This window comes from Papio anubis, chromosome 1 (assembly GCF_008728515.1).
Source record: "Papio anubis isolate 15944 chromosome 1, Panubis1.0, whole genome shotgun sequence".
Lineage (NCBI taxonomy): Eukaryota > Metazoa > Chordata > Mammalia > Primates > Cercopithecidae > Papio > Papio anubis.
In genome coordinates this window covers 35,603,891-35,621,310 of record NC_044976.1, presented here as the reverse complement: position 1 = coordinate 35,621,310, position 17,420 = coordinate 35,603,891, and the positions used below count along the sequence as shown (strand labels likewise).

The following is a 17,420-nucleotide window of genomic DNA, read 5'->3' as shown; positions in this document are numbered from 1 at the left end:
CTGACTTTCCCTAGCAAGATTAAACCCATTGAAATCTTCCTCCTGAACTCAGGCTCACCTGCTGGACACCCCCATGCAGATGTCCACATCATGTCTCAAAATCGGCTCATCTTCCTCTAATCTTGCTCTTACCCCTGTGAACCAAAACAAACAAAAAAACCCAACCAAACAAACAAAAAACAATCACTGTTGTCCAGGCCTGGTCAGTACCCTGGATGGATTTGTCTAAGGTGCCATGGGTGAGTCACTGGCACTTTAGAAGATGACACTGAAGCCCCCATTTCTCATTTTTTGCTTTCATCCCCCTTGCTACCCTCTGCATCCCTTTGCCTTCTATCTAGATTCTCCATGTATCTTTTTAAGCTTCTTTGACTTACTGCCTAGTGCTTATGATGTGTCAGGTACTATTTAAGTGCTCTAGATGTTTCAATTCATTTAATCTTCATAGTAGCTCTATGAAGCTGGAACTATTATCTCTATTTTACAGATGAGAAAACTGAGACAGAGAGGTTAAATATTTTGCCTAGGTTCATACGCTAAATAAGCAAAGTCTGCAAACTGTTCTCTGAGCACTATACTACATTGCCTCCCAAATGACAAACCCATGAGGCATTTGGTTTAGTTTTTTTTTTTTCTTTTTTTTTTAAGATTCTGCCTTTCAGATGGATGACCTTGGCTTGCCCAGCCACCTACCCACCCGTCCATCCGTTCATCCATTCATCTATCCATTCAGCTACCCAGCTCTTCATTCAACAAATATTTACCGAATATATCTACTCTGTGCCCAAGATTCTGCCAGGTAACAGTGGAAGCAAAATCAGACACAGTCCTTGCTGTCCTAGAGCTGACAGACTTATGGGGCAGACAGATAATACATGAACACACCAATGAGTGTGTATTTATAAGTGGACATAGGTGCTCTGAAGGACAGGATTGCAGCGCCTTTGCATCGCAGCTACGGCTGCAAACCCAGGCCATGCATCCCATTTCCCAACTTTTTTTTTTTTTTTTAAATAACAAGGTCTCTCTCTGTCACCCAGGCTGGGGTGCAATGGTGTGATCAAAGATCACTATAACCTCAAATCCCTGGGCTCAGGCAATCCTCTGGCTTCAGCCTCCCAAGTAGTACACATGTGTGCCACCATGCCCAGCTCATTTTAAAAGTTTTTATAGAGATGAGATCTTGCTATGTTGCTCAGGCTGATCTCCTCCTGGCCCCAGGTGATCCTCTCGACTTGGCCTCCCAAAGTGTTGGGATTACAGGCATTAGCCACTGCATCTGGTCCTATTTTCCAATCATGACCCAAATCTCTGAACCTTCATCAGATACAATTTCGTAAGCTTAATAGTTTTCAGGAGCTTCCACCAGTCCAGAATCCCAATGTAATGTCCAAAGTGTCTTCCTTACCTGCCATAGTTTCCTTGGGATGAATAGTGTCTTCAGGTGTGGCCAATCCTAGCTCTTCTCCCAACTCAAGGGAGGTAAAATTTTGTTGCCACAAACCTCCTTGGTTATTTGATTACAGATAGCATTGTTTTCCACTTCGAGCACTGGTAGAAGCTTTTTTTTTTTTTTTTTTCTTTCACGAATCTCTTTGAGAGATTAGCAAAAACTAAGAACATTCTTTGAGGAAAAAATGCCTCTCTGGATTCCCAAGCTAGTTAAAAGTAGCCCCAACTTTGCATCCCAGATTTTAGGACATTTTTTTTGGAGACAGGTCTCACTCTATCACTTAGGCTGGAGTGCAGTGGTGCGATCTTTAGCTCACTGCAGCCTCAACCTCCTGGGCTCAAGTGATCCTTCTGCCTCAGCCTCCTGAATAGCTGGGACCACAGGTTTGCACTACTTACTATGCCTGTCTAATTTTTTAATTTTTTTTTTTTTTGTAGAGACAGGATCTTACCATGTTGCCCAGGCTAGTCTTGAACTCCTGGACTCAAGTGGTCTGGGGGACACTTTTTAAGGCTAAGTGGATTGTGCTGGCTGCATAATCAGGTGAAACCCCTGGACCTCCTGTCGAGATACAGGTGCTTCACCTCCCTCACCTTAGCAGAATTCACTAGTGTTACTTCATCTTGAGTGGTGATTAAAATCATTTTTTTTTGCGGGGCAGGGACCTCTTTGAGAGACTGACAAACATGCACATACTTAGAACAACTTGTGCATGATTTTGAGGGGTTTATAGACCTCCTGTAGCTCATCCATGGATCCTAGGTAAAGAATTTCCAACCTGAGATTTTCTGGCTTCTACCTCTTGACACAACTTCTGTACCCTTGGGTGGTATCAATGCTCAAGTAGCTGGTCAGTGTCTGGGGCATTGCGTGGGTTTCCCAGGAGGGTCTCTAAGATACCATTCAGGATGCCAGGGACCAGTCATGCAAGGGCCAGCGCTGATTCTCGGGGATGGAGATGCCGCCTGGTGCTCCTATAGACTCCACTAGCTGGAGGTCCACGTAACATGGCTGTCAGCTTCATGTCTTCCAGCATAGCTGCTCATCTCCTGTGTGCATCTGCTGCTCTCTGTTAACTGGGTGATTGAGAGACACCCAAGACTCATCTCACTAATACTCAGCAGGCAGTCTGAATATGTAGTACAGGGAAAGCAAGCATGAGATACATGTACTACCCCTCCCGACCCGGCACCCATGACAGACGCTGCTAATCAATCACAGGGTTCATCCCCACTGGGCCCAGACATGGTCTTATAATCCTTCTCAAATAGTAATTTAGGTAGACACCACCAATCCATCAGAGTTGGCATGTAGGATGAAATATATTTGCCATCCTGGCTGCAGGTGATATGGGGTTGGGCACTGTGGCTCTAGGCCCATCCCTTACCAGTCTCAGATCCCACGTCCTAGCTGGCCTAGAACGCCAGGCCTCTCTGTTGGTCTTGGAGAATCCTCAGACACCATCCATCTGGTTAGCCAAGATGTACCCCTGAGGGTGATCCTAGATCTCCTTCTTTATTCTCCCATACTAATTTGCCCATTCTTCAGCTAAAATGTCTGCAGCATCTCTTTTCTCATCCCAGGCTCACTTTAGGGATCCCAGATCAGACCCTCATTACCTCTAGTCTGGAACTGTCAAGAGTCTCTTAACTATTTCTTGTCTCCATTCTTAAAACCCTTCTAATCCATGCACTATACTTCCTCAAACATACGATGCAAGATATTACACCCCTTTTTGAAATCCTTCAGTCCTTTAAAAGAGGAAGTCCATATATGGATGAAAACCATGGCATAGATAGCCATTTGCAGTCTGACCTTGACTTCTCTTCCAGTTTCACTCCTGACCATTCCCCTGTGCTCTAACAAGATCTTGCAATGCCACATTTCCTGGTATTCCAGGCTTTCCCAGGCAATCTTGTCCTGGTGCATGCTGTTTCTTCTGTCTAGAATGCCTCATCTACTTCCCTCTCCCAGCCTTTTTCTCTGCCTGGTGGACTTTTCTTTCAAGAACTCTCAAATGCTGTCTGCTCTGTGAAATTCTATCTGTTCCATGTTGGGTTTGGGATTTCCACTGCCCCCTCCCTCACTCCACCAGCTTCCTGTGCATGTCTCTATCCTGACACCTTTAACTCCGTTTTACTCTGTCTAGTAATTACCTGTTTACTTGTGCAACAGTGTTCGATGCATCCCTGCATCTTAGCACCCAACGTAAGACAAGTCCAAAGCAGGGAACTTGCTGACATGCACTGTGTGTAACTTGCAGTGGGTGAAGACCCCCAGCCCCCTCTTCCTACCCTAAGGCAGCATTTGCTCTATCATCATATCTTGCCAAGTGAAAGCAGCCTTCACCTTTTAAACGATGGCTTTTCTCCTCCCCGCAGAAAGGGTTCCTCATTGAAATTCACCAGGAATGGGCAGTTTCTGACAGAGTCTCTTGGCTGGCCGGTGATACAGCTCCCAACACCCAGCACTCCTGGAAGCAGAAGGGCTTTTGTTCATAAGCTGCATACATACATTTTACCACTCCCTGAGATCCCAGGGGAAAAATAACTCTTCCCCTTTTTCCATTGGCCTCTCCAAGGCCCCTGTGGCTTCCCTTTTCTTGGCTGGAAAAATGAAGGGTCTCGGGGGCCCTCAGTGATGCTGGAAATGGGAGTGTGTGAGAGGCCTGCTCAAAGTTGGGGTTGGGGAAAGAGCTGATGGACTGGGAGGGGTAGGGGACTTCAATTTAGACCAGGAGTCCCCAACCTACTGGTCCATGGCCTGTTAGGAACCGGGCCACACAGCAGGAGGTAAATGGTGGGCAAGTGAGCATTACCGCCTGAGCTCCACCTCCTGTCAGATCAGTGGTGGCAGTAGATTCTCATAAGAACACAAACCTTATTGTGAACTGTACATTCGAGGGATCTAGATTGCACACTCCTTATGAGAATCTAATGCCTGATGATCTGAGGTGGAACAGTTTCATCCTGAAACCATCATTCCCACCCGAGTCCATGGAAAAATTGTCTTCCACAAAACCAGTCCCTGGTGCCAAAAAGGTTGGAGACCACTGATTTAGATGAAGCTCCTGCAGGGCAGGAGACTCATCTGCATTATTTGACATAGACAATGGGCTCCTCGGTGAGCCTAAGTGGTCTGCAGGATTATGGCAAGATGGTGCTCTTGGAGAAAATAAAATAACATTACTAAAAATAATATATCATCCATATAGCCCTGACTCTGAATGCTTTTCAGAGTGCCGCTGCTCTGAATGCTTTCCATGTATTCACTCCTTTAGGTCCTTAGTGCCACCCTTTGTAGTAGGTTTTAGTATTATCCTCCTCTTACAGATGAGAAAGTGAAGGCCACAGAGAGATTACCATGTGCTAATCTTTCTCAGGGTAAATGGGGAAACTGAGGCTGACATCACTGGAGGGAGGTCATGGATGAAACTGTATTTTTTTTTTTTGAGACGGAGTCTCACTCTGTCATCCAGGCTGGAGTTCAATGGCATGGTCTCAGCTCATTGCAATCTCTGCCTCCCGGATTCAAGCGGTTCCCCCACCTCAGCCTCCCGAGTGCCTGGGACTACAGGCGTGCGCCACCACATCCGCTAATTTTTGTATTTTTAGTAGACACGGGGTTTCACTATGTTGGCCAGGCTGGTCTCGAACTCCTGACCTCATGATCCGCCCGCCTCGGCCTCCCAAAGTGCTGGGATTACAAGCATGAGCCACTGCACCCGGCAGGATGAAACTGTATTGTGAGCATAGGAAGAAGAGGAGGAGTGTTAGAAATCTTGGCAGCCTGGCTGTAGCTTTGAGAAAGTCACTTCTGTAAACCTGTGTTTTCTACTATGCAGTATGGTAATTATGCCTTCTTGGAAGGCTTAACATAAGGATTGGATGAACTCATACAAGTAAAATGCCCAGCACATTAAAGATAATCAATAAACCATAGTTGCCCTTATTAATCACCTAATTGCTCCCTCCTTTGTGCCCTTTCTGTTTCATACTCTTCTTTTCTAGAAGCTTATCAGACTATTTTAATTGTCTTGCTGGTATTGTCTGAGCACGTCTGCCTTGCTGGTATTCTCTGAGCCTCTCTCAAAGGCAACGACCAGCTCTTATCTACCTCTGGGCTCTCTAGCTGGCAGATGGAGGTTTCATATGAGAAAATAGGCCTGGGAAGGAAGTCATTTGCCCAAGTGGACAAGCTGGGAAGTGTCAGGACCCAGGTCCTGCTGCAAGGTGCTGCACAGACTATTTCCTGATCCATGATCAGTGGGGCAGGAGGTGGAGGATCCCATTCCTGGGAATGCCTGGGTGGGAAGCCCCAGGTTCCTGGCACCTGCCAGAGGGGAAAATGGGAATGAGAGTCAATGAGCCCTGTTAGGCTCAGGGAGGAGAAGGCTGATAGAGACTGGATGAGACAGGGCTTAGTGAATGGTCAGATGTGAGACGGAGGGAGAGAGAGGAGTCGAGTTTGACTGCCAGGTTGCCTTGGAACACAGGACACAGATACAGGAGTTTGTGGAGTGCAGGAGAAGATGATGAATTAGGTTTTGGAAATGCTCGTGGGAAACAGTTCGTGAGGCAGGCCCTTAAAGGTCTCTAGCAGGCATTTGACTCTGAGGGGATGTGGGCAGGGCACCGACATCTGTCCCAACCTGTGATCCTATGACATGGTGCTGCACTGAGCTGGGTGAAGTACAGCACTGAAGTTGGATTGTAGGACTTAAATCCTGGCTCTATGTTAACATACTATCTGTGTGACCTTGAGCAAGTTACTTAAGCTCTCTGAGCCTTAGTTTTATTTTTCTGTAAAAGGGGTGATTAGAAATTACCTCCTAGCATGTTACTGTGAAGGCCAAATGAGATAAAATGGGTCAATGATGGAGCATAGTAAGAGTTCAATATGTAATGACTATTATTATTATTATTATTATTATTATTATTATTGACAGAGTCTTGCCCTGTTGCCCAGGCTGTAGTGCAGTGGCGCGATCTCGACTCACTGCAGCCGCAACCTCCTGGGTTCAAGTGATCCTCCCACCTCCACCTCCTGAGTAGCTGGGACTATGGGCACCTGCCACCATGTCTGGCTAATTTTTCATATTTTTTTATAGAGATGAGGTTTCACTATGCTGCCCAGGCTGGTCTTGAACTCCTGGGCTCAAGCAATCCTCCTACCTTGGCCTCCCAAAATGCTGACATTATAGGTGTAAGCCACCACACCTGGCAGTGTTCATTACTGTTATTAGCTGCTTCTGCTGCCAGAATGCTGACTTTCTCGCCATTGGCACCCTTTTCTGTTTCAATCTCTCCCATCCCACCAGCACTAGCTACCCAGAGGCCCATAATAGGTGCTCTCAACCTCTTCATCTTTCAGAGACTCTTGTCCTTAAAATACCGCCTCTGGCCCTTTTGGGCAACTGACCAAGGAGGAGCAGAGAGTTATTGTTCTCTTCCAATGAGGTGTCACTTGAGTTTTAACTGTGCCTGCATGCCTTGACCCACAGGCATGACTAATGGTAGGAATGAAGCTATTTCAGGGGCAGAGGGGTCTTTCTGGTGCTGGTCAGACCAACATATCCAGAAGTTGTCTACTATGCCTTCATGTGTGGACATTGATGATGAATATAAAATTCATACTAAGAGATCTGGAACTTCTCCCTTGGGATTACAAGTGGGGTGCTTTATGCTCCTTTGGTTGAGAGGTCTTTTGGAGAGGTCTCCATTTCTCACAATACGACTAGGGTACCCAGGCGTTGTTCCATCTCTCCCTCTCTCCTGCCCCTAGGTTCTGGGAATGTAGGGAGACAGTGGACAACTGCCTGATGCATAGCACGTGTTTAGTAAATGTGGACGAGAGTAAGGAGAAAGCCATTACCTGAGGATCAGGAAACCCACATTCAAGTCCTGCCCCTGCTTTTACCAGGTGTCTGCTCTTAGACAAGTGATCTCTCTTTTCTGGGCCTCAGTTATCTGTAACATGAGGATGATAATACTTGACTCCTTTAGCAGACCAAACACTCAGACCAGTATGTTCACTTGGTTAATGCAGAAATAGAAGCCCAGACTGCGGAAGAGGCTTGCTGTGGGTCATGAAGCCAGAGTTTGGCTGCAAAGTCAGTTATGTGGAAAAGCCTAGTCAAGTGTTACAAGAGGATAGGGATCACCTATCAAGGTACTTAGGCTTTTTGACCCAGGGAAGGGAAGGAAAATCACCCTCTGTTAGATGACTTACAGCTATACTTTCAAAGCCAATGGGAGTTTCTGAAGGTGGCTGTAAGGCTCAGGGAACCTGATGGTGTGTATGTGTCTCAGGGGTCACGAGCCCTGGTCATATTAAAGATGTAGGCTATCTTGGAAGCTCTTCTCAGTGACTCTCTTGCAAAGTTTTAGGTCTCAACTCAGCTGCAAAATGAATGAACTGCTCATCTCACCAGCACAGAGCACATTTGGGCCAAACTCTTCGCTCAGTTTTATGGGGCCAATACATCTGCAGAATCACTTACCCGTCACTCTGCAGACAGAATGCATGATTTCGGAAAACTTTCTTTTCCCTTTTCCCAAAAAACTTTTATTCCCTGGCGGAAATGGTTTATCAACGTCTTTAAAAAACCGCTCAGATCTTCTTGGCAACCCCTGATACCATAAAAGAGTGGCTGTACGAATGCAAATGAATTGGAGGGCATTAAAAAACTCTCTTGCTTCCGCAGCTGAAGTGGAGAAGGACCAGATGATGGATAGCACGCGGCTTTCTGCTGAGCGATTTTGCTGTTTTTACGCCTGCCAATGGCTGATGTATTTCATCTTTTGTTTCCTTTACTGCCGCTTAAGCAACCACCCTCAGGCTGGGGGTATGTCCCTGAGCACCCACTTGTTTCACCCCCTGGGGAGGACTCCAGTCAGCTGTTCTGCATTCACCCCTGATTCAGGGAAGGCAGGGATGGCCCAGCTGGAGGGGGCCTCGAGGGAGCACCCCTCCTGGAACTGCTGAGCTCGGTAGAAGGGGGTGCTGAAGAGGCAGAAATCCTTTCTGCTTTCTCAAGGGGCATACGCCTCATTCCACACCACCCCACTTGTGTTTATTGAGGCCTACTCTGTGCTAGGCACTGTTCTGGGCTCTGTGAGGATACCAAGAAGTGAAGGACACAGCTCTGCCCTCCATGATCTTACCACCATTTTAGGAGGAAACTCAACCCAGTTATACACACGGGCATGCACGTAGTGCAGCCTTCCCACAGGGACCCACACTTACCCCCATGTGCACAGGCACATGCTCACACCCACAACACTTACCTCCATGTGCACAGGCACGTGCTCACACTCACCCACAACACTTACCCCCATGTGCACAGGCACATGCTCACACTCACCCACACACCATACAAATGCATGTGGAAACGCCACCCCACACAGGAAAATAAGTGCGCACATAGAAACACACACACACACACACACAACCAAGACCCACCAACTCTCAAACCTGTGTGCATTCATACACATGCACACAAACACACACATGCTCCTGCATACCCAGAGATGAGGAAGTTAAGCAATAAAACAAAATTATGTGTGATTCAAAGCTGGAATGAGTGGGCAGATGAGAAAGGATTCAGGCAGGCTTGCAGAGGAAATAATGCTGCTGTGGGAAATTTAGTTTCAGTTTAGTCTCTTAGTACCTGTGTGGCCTTGGTCGAGTCTCTTAGCCTCTCTGAGTCTCAGTTTCCTTAATTGAAACTGAGGTCCTTCCAGATGCAAGACCCCATGACTTTGTGAAGTCGGTTCAGAAGTCAATGTGGGTTGCTCTAATAGTAGTAATAATAACGACAGCTACTCTGTATTGAGTACTCACCAAGTGCCACATCCTGTGTTAAGCACTTTATATACTCTATTTTTTTAAATCCTCACAGCAATCCTAGAAGATGAGTACTTTTATTAGCTGTGTTTTGCTGGTGAGAAACTGGGACTCAGAAAGGTGTAGTTACTAGCCTACAGTTACACAGCAAATAGAAGTAGAGTCTGTATTTGAACATGGACAGGTTGGCTACAGGGCCTGAACTTTTAGCTTTGTTGAACATACACTGAATCGAATTTGTGCTGGCATTGGGGACCAGGAGATGAATAACATACAGCCCCAGCCCATCAGAGGCCCACAGTCCAGTGTGGAGGTGGCTACCTACCAGATTGTCAGCATGAGCTGCGTGGCTTCATGCTGGGGAAACTTGGGCTCCTGGAGACTCATCTCTCCCTGAGCCATGTGAGAGAGGCTTATTCCGCTCATCCAAGTGATGGGGCAGCTACCTCACGGAAAGAAGGTGATGGGGAAAGGCTGTGTAACTGGGGCTTTTGCCCTGGCCTCTGTCTGAGCAGCTGGGTGCTCCCTGGACAGACTCCAGAGTGCTGGGATCTGGCCCTACCTTGGGGGACCAGGCAGGTTCCTGCCTTTTCCTGGTGTTTTCAGGACAAAGTCTGCCCAGACAAGGGGATTGTGAGGAACACCCTGTGATTGCTCTTTGAGTGATAATCGCCTTCTCTGGATCAACAGGTTCTCTGTGTGCAAACTCTCCTTGACTCTCTCTGATGCTGGGCAAAGCCGACTGGTTCCCCTCCCCAGGCTCTGTTCCCTCTTGCTCAGTTTCCCAGGTGAAGAGGATGCGGTTGACTCTCCTCGCTTCCCTGAACGTTCTTCCACCTGCTGGTCCCCACAGCCTTCTCACCATGTGGTCTCTTTCTTGCTGTCTCTCCACAGCCTGCTGACCAATGCTCCTGCCCAGTCCCCCTCCATTCTCAGCTCCCCTTCACCACAGATGACCTTCCTTTTTAAAAATTTACTGAGGTCGCTGGGCGTGGTGGCTCATGCCTGTAATCCCAGCACTTTGGGAGGCCGAGGCGGGCAGATCATGAGATCAGGAGATCAAGACCATCCAGGCCGACATGGTGAAACCCCGTCTCCACTAAAATGCAAAAACAAAAAAACAAAACAAACAAACAAACAAACAAAAAAAAGTAGCCGGGCATGGTGGCGTATGTCTGTAGTCCCAGCTACTCAGGAGACTGAGGCAGGGAAATCGCTTGAACCTGGGAGGTGGAGGTTGCAGTGAGCTGAGATTGCGCCACTACACTCCAGCCTGGTGACAGAGCAAGACTCTCCATCTCAAAAAAAAAAAAAAAAAAAAAATTATTTTTATTGAGGTGGAACTCACACAACAAAAAATTAACCATTTTAAGGTGAATGATTCAGTGGCATTTTGTATATTCACGACGTACAACCATCACCTCTATCTACTTCCAAAATATGTTAGTCACCATCAACCCAGAAGAGAATCCCATACCCATTAAGCAGTTTCTCCACATTCTCCCCTCCTCACAGTCTCTGGCAACCACTACTCTGCTTCCCGGCCCCATGGATTTGCCTATTCTAGATATTTCATGTAAATAGAATCATACAATGTGTGACCTTTTGTGACTTGCTTCTTTTGCTTAGCAGAATGTTTGCCAGGTTCATCAATGTTCAGCATGTGTCGGTCCTTCATGTCCTTTTATGGCTGCATAATATTCTGGTGTAAGGATATACCACAATTTGTTTATCCATTCATCTGTCGATGGACATTTTGTTGTTTCCACCATTTGACTATTGTGAACAGTTTTGCTATTCATGTACAAGTATTTGTTTGAGTCCCTGTTTTCAATTCTTGGAACTGCATACCTAGGAGTGGAATTGTTCAGTTATATGGTAACTCTATGTTTATTTTTTTATTTTGAGACAGGATTTTGCCCTGTTGCCCGGGCTGGAGTGCAGTGGTGCGATTTTGGCTCACTGCAACCTCTGCCTCCTAGGCTCCAGCAACTCTCTTGCCTCAGCCTCCCAAGCAGCTGGGACCACAGGTGCGTGCCATCGCACCCAGCTAGCTTTTGTATTTTTTGTAGAGACAGGGTTTTGCTACGTTGCCCCAGCTGGTCTTGAGCTCCTGAGCTCAAGTGATCTTTCTGTGTATTAGTCTATTTTCATACTGCTGTAAAGAACTGCTTGAGACTGGGTCATTTAGAAAGAAAAGAAGTTTAATTGACTCAAATTTCAGCATGGCTGAGGAAGCCTCAGGAAACTGACGATCATGGTGGAAGGTAAAGGGGAAGCAAGGTACCCTCTTCACGAGGTGGCAGGAAGGAGAATTGCCCAGTGAAGTGGGAAGAGCTCCGTATAAAACCATCAGATCTTGTGAGAACTCACTCACTGTCAAGAGAACAGCGTGGGGGAGACCGAGCCCATGATTTGATTACCTCCACCTGTTCTCTCCCTTGACATGTAGGGATTAGGGGGATTACAATTCAAGATGAGATTTGGGGCTGGGAGTAGTGACTCACGCCTGTAATCTCAGCACTTTTGGAGGCCAAGGTGGGTGGATCACTTGAGGTTAAGAGTTCGTGACCAGCCTGACCAACATGGTGAAACCCTGTCTCTACTAAAAAAATACAAAATTAGCCAGGTGTGCGTGGTGGTGCACGCCTGTAATCCCAGCTACTTGGGAGGCTGAGGCAGGAGAATCACTTGAACCTGGGAGGTTGCAGTGAGCTGAGATCGAGCCATTGTACTCCAGCCTGGGTGACAAGAGCAAAACTCCCGTCTAAAAAAAAAAAAAAGAGGAGATTTGGGTGGGGACACAAGCCTAACAATATTAGCTCACCTCAGCCTCCCAAAGTGCTGGGATTACAGGCATGAGCCACCATGCCTGACCTATATTTAACTCTTTTTGAGGAACCTCCAAGCTCTTTTCCACAGTGGCTGAACCATTTTACATCCTCACCAGGATCATAGGAGTGCCTGCTTTCTGCAAAGATCTGACTTGTCAATCCCATCCGAAACCCACCTGGCATTCCTCGTTACTTTCTGGTGATGATTTTCTTTTCTTTTTGAGACAAAGTCTCTGTTGCCCAGGCTGGAGTGCAGTGACACCATCTCGGCTCACTGCAACCTCCGATTCTCCTGCCTCAGCCTCCCTGGTAGCTGAAATCACAGCGTGCACCCTGGTGATGTTTTCTAACACCTAACTGAAGAACTAGAAATTTAATATGTCAAATGGACAAAAGAGAAAAGAGTCAGCTCAGGGTGATGCAGGAACCAGGGGCTGCAGCCCAGCTGCCCAGCATCTTCTTGCTCTGCAGAGCCACCTTGGAACCTTTGAAACCAGTGGTCTAGAATGAGCCCCATGTTACATGGAAGGGGATCTGAAACCAAGAGAGGGAAGGGACTTGGCTATGGTCACCTAATGACTTAGTGGCATAGCGAGGACTGGAACCAAAGTATTCTGGCTCCCTGGCTCCCTATAAAGTGCTCTTTTTTTTTTCCTAAGGAAAAAATTACAAAAGTGATATATTCTTGCCGTAATAAATTCAAACAGTAAAGAAATAGAAAGTAAAAACTGAAAGTTTCTTATCCCTATCTCTTACCCCAGCCTCTGGAGACAATCAGTGTGAAAAATTTGACTGTGTCCTTCAAGATTTTTTTCTCTGTGCATGCACACCCACCCACCCACTCACTCACCTATAAACACACACCTACATGAGTACAATCCCAAAAATGGGGTTGTACTAGATTTACTGTTCTGTGATTTGCTTTCTATGGTAGTTCTTGAAGTCTGGAAGGACCCATCACTTACCCTTGAGAGCTTACAATTGGAGTGATATGCCATGGAAGAATGGAAGTATCTCAATCACATTTATGTACCCAAAGAAAGGAACATGGGCTTAGGGGCCTGAAGGCTGGGCTGGGTTTGTAGAGGTGCAGGCAGCATTCCAGGTGAGCACCAGCTGAGCAAAGGCTTTGCAGTGGTGACAAGTGAGCTGAGATGGACTGCAGAGCTTGAGTCAGGGAGGCTGGGCTGAGAGAAGGGACCAAACTATGAAGGACCTTGAATGCCAGGGAGAGAAAACAGTGAGGTATCAACTAGGCAGCAGGGAGTCACTGGGAGAGAAAAATGGAAGTGGTGCTTCTGGGAGAAGGAATCTGGATCTCTAATGTGCCTGTGTGTGCAAGTGTGCACACTCATTGGAGATGGCAGGTTTTTTTTTTTTTTGAGACTGAGTCTTGCTCTCTCACCTAGGCTAGAGTGCAGTGGTGCAACCTTCGCCTCCTGGGTTCAAGCGATTCTCCTGCCTCAGCCTCCTGAGTAACTGGGATTACAGGCATCTGCTACCATGCCTGGCTAATTTTTGTATTAGTAGTAGAGATGGGGTTTTACCATGTTGGCCAGGCTGGTCTCAAACTCCTGACCTCAGGTGATCCATCTTGGCCTCCCAAAGTGCTGGGATAACAGGTATGAGCCACCGCACCCAGCAGATGGCAGGGTTTTTGGTGGAGTTTAGATAGCACTGGCAGGAAGGAGCCAGGCAGGAGGCTGTGGCCCAGTTATGAGCTGTCTAGGCAGAAGCTATGAGAGTGAATTCAGAGACGACCTGGAGGGACCCTCTGGACTGGTGGTCAATTGGCTGTGGAAAAGGAGAACCAGACTGATGTAAGGACCCAATCTTGTATAAATGGCAGCAAGGGTGGCATCACTGGGCCACTGGAAGTCAGGACCGGGTAGTGTCTTGGGGATGTGGCGTGGAGAGGGGGGCTGGGGGTTTTGGATCTGTTTGCCCCAGGTGGAGGTGAAGGCAAGCCAGGGTCAGCTGCCCCTGGGGCACAGAATCACATCTCCATGACTGAAAGGCGCAGAGCCAAGATGGGCTGACTTGGGAGGCTCTCAGCCTGCCCACTCTCTCCCTCCGCCCCCAGTTTTGAGAGGGATTTTTCTTCTCACTGTGCTTCCCCTCCTGTGCTCTCTAGGGACTCACTCTGTCCTTGCCAACCTAGTTTTCAGGACTCTGTGAGCCAGACTGGGACACCAAGCAGACAGGACTGGAGGGTGACGCAGGGGTGGAGGTTCTAGCTGCAGGGTCCATTTCAGGGCTGTCTTTTGCTGTGGACAATGGAAGTACGAGGGAAATTAGAGAACAAAAGAGCCCCAAACCTCAAACGTTTACATCAGGAATTGCTGAGAAAGAGGAGGAGAGGGGAAGAAAGCAAGTGCTGGGTGAGTGGGGCAAGAATTTTAAGGTTTGGAGGATGTGAGGCTCTGGGGAAAGGAGGAAAACAGAGGAAAGGGTCTTTATCAAAGAGTCTATGGGGTTTTAGCTGGATCCTTTTTACAGTGCTTGGAGAGATTCAAGCGAAGATTAGAATTTCCTTTTTAATTGCTTTTGGCCATCAGATTGTTTCTTTGCGTGTAGTACCAAGGCAAGACTGGGCCACGTGGGGCAGAGGAATTCATCTGGATTAAATAAGAAGTATTCCCCACCCCTTTCACATTTTGTTTCTGAAGATGGGATGCATGTGAAACAGATGTATGCATTATTAGTAAATGAATGTTGGAATTTAGGATTAGTAGTGTCAGGGATAGCAGGAAACATACCAGTTAGCATCTCGGTTGAAGGAATAGCAAACCACTTAAAGTATAGCTCAGTCCTAAGGGGAACTTGGCTGTAAGGACATTGAGTGTTTCCTGGAGGGATATGGCAAGTCCTTGGGAAAGGGCTGGAGTTGGCTCCTGGAGATGCGCTCTCTCCTCTGTCTCTGCTCCTCCCTGCCTGTCTTCACATCTGTGTCTTGCTTCTCTTCTTCTCTGCAGTCCAACTTCCTTTGCTACTCTGATCCACGTGGCAGGGAATTCAGCTCCTTCAGCTCTGGGGGCTACATGGAATAACACCAACTGTCTCAGGAGAAGCGGAATGTTTCCCTCTCTTCCAATCCCAAGTTGTTGAAGGATGATGCTGATTGGTTCTGGCAGGGTGAGGTGCCCCAATCCCCACCCCTGTGGCTGGTGAGATGGAGGGGGCAGGATCACTGGGAGTCCAAGTGGCTGCCAGAGCATGTAGCTGCAGCCCCAGGACAGGCAGTGAAGAGGAGTCCTTAGAGACTGCTAGGGCTATGCAGGCAACCGGTGGCTGCTCCCCGAGACAGTGCTCCTTTCTTGAGTGCTTAATTACTATCCCAATCAAGAGTGACTAGACAAAATCTGATTTTCCCTGCACTTGAAGACAGAGCTAAGTCCCCTGGGTTTCATCTGCGGCTCTGAAGGGGACCCAGGTGGCAAGCAGAAAACAGAGCCCCCTTTGGCCCCAGCCCTGCCGTTTCTCTCCTCAGCCCCACCTGCCAGCTTGGGCGCCAAGTGTGGTCCCAGCCAGGAAGGATTTAAGCCCTCGCCCACTTGAGCCTCTCTCTGTGTCCTTTTCTCTTCCTTGCTGCTTCTGTGCTTTTCCCTGACAGATGAATCCAGACCTCGCCCCTGTGGTGTGGACCTACTGGCCCTAAAGTGTATCTAGGAGGGGCTTGGTTTCTGCCTTTCCCTGCTCTTTCTCAGTGACTAGACACTAACTCCAGGCCCCGGGGGCTCTGCTGTTGCTCCCCCACCCATGCTCCTTGTAGCCATGGCTCTGGCATGGTGCCAGATGCTGGCCTCAGGGTGTCGTGGTGGTGCTGGCGCTATCTGGGGAAATGACCTTAGTCCTCTCCACGCTCCTTGCTGGGGGCTGTGTTACTCATGACAAACAGAGCCCATGCCGAGGGCAACCACAAGTGGGGGGCACCAGAAAAGGTAAAATACTCGGCATCAATGAACTTACCTGGAATTTTGCAATCTAAAAACCTAGAAAGCAGGTATTTTAATTTCAAGAGTCATAATAATAACATTTAATAGACTTTCCCTCTGTGACAGGTTTTGCTGTCAGTACTTAATTTATATTATCCTTAATCCTCACAAACACCTGAAGAAGTAATCTGGTGCCATCACTTCCTTTAAAGATGAGGACACTGAGGCACAGTAAGGTCAAGTGACTTGCCCAAAGCCAGGATTTAAATCCAGCCAGCCAGGCTCCAGAGTCCACAACCCTGATCACTGCACAGGGATTACAGTAGCTTTTGTAATTCCTGTAACTTTTGTGTCATTTAAAAAAAATCAAATTTTATTTTGAAATTTATAGTAGGGGAGGGGAAGGGAATGGTACCAAATTCTTTTCAGTTTTTAGGGCATTTAAAGATCCAACCTTGATCTTATCTGCTTTAAGCTGATTTGTTAGTTTTGGTTAGAGGGACCTATGGGTTCCACTTCTGGCTCCCCCAGTCTAGAACTTTCCTGTCCTGGTACGAAGCTGTGGCCAGGGCTCTGTCCCCTTCTGCTGAGGACCTGGACTTGGCCTCTCCGGAGGTGCTGGCTTTGGCGTTTATTTCCGGTGTGGTGCTGATGGCTCATGTCTCACTGCGGGGTCTTACAAGTGGGTGGGGGAAGAGGTCTGACACGGCTGTGCCCTTCCTCCCACTCCTGCCCTGCTTCAAGGAGCACGAAACCCTTTCACACCCTGCTCATGTTCCTCTCTGGCTCCCAACAGCTCCGGGCTAGTGGCAGATGGCTCAGCCTCTAGATGGAAGAGCCTGCTCCTAGGAGGCCTCGACACATCAAAAGCAGATTGGACTCCAGGCTTTAGCAGCTGAGAGGTGAGTGTCTGTGGGAGGGACGTGCGTTTATTAAACACCTCTGGAGCCAGCAGTTCAGGTGAGGCTTCTGGGTGGGGAAAGTGCTGAGGCCCAGAGAACAGGGGTTGGGTCCTGACTGCCCAGAGTGGTGGGACTTTTGTGGCAAGCTGTCCCTGGCCTCAACTCCTCATCCGAATGATGGGGACAGTGATCCCAGAGGAAGCAGGGAGGGCGAGAGCCATGCCCAGTAATGACAATAATGGTGATGAAGATGATGATAATAGCTGACACATATTGAATGCTTGCCAGGTATAAACTCACTGCTAAGAGCTGTACATGCGTTATCCACTCAACAGATCTTTATTGAGTGTCTGCATGATGGCAGGCATTGTTGGAAGTGTTTGGGATAATGCCACAACCTTGGTAAACAGTGCTTACTATGAGCGGGCACCATTCCAAGCACTTAATG

At 47.8% G+C, this 17,420-nt stretch overlaps 1 long non-coding RNA gene across 7 annotated transcripts in view; it reads left to right on the top strand.

Moving 5' to 3' along the window:
- LOC103883641 overlaps positions 1–17,420 on the top strand; it is a 229,278-nt gene that overhangs the window by 66,359 nt on the left and 145,499 nt on the right. For all 7 annotated transcript variants that reach the window (XR_002522624.2, XR_002522618.2, XR_002522620.2 and 4 more), the window contains exon 2: positions 16,867–16,972. This is a non-coding gene — a long non-coding RNA (uncharacterized LOC103883641). The remainder of the gene's footprint in view (positions 1–16,866; positions 16,973–17,420) is intronic.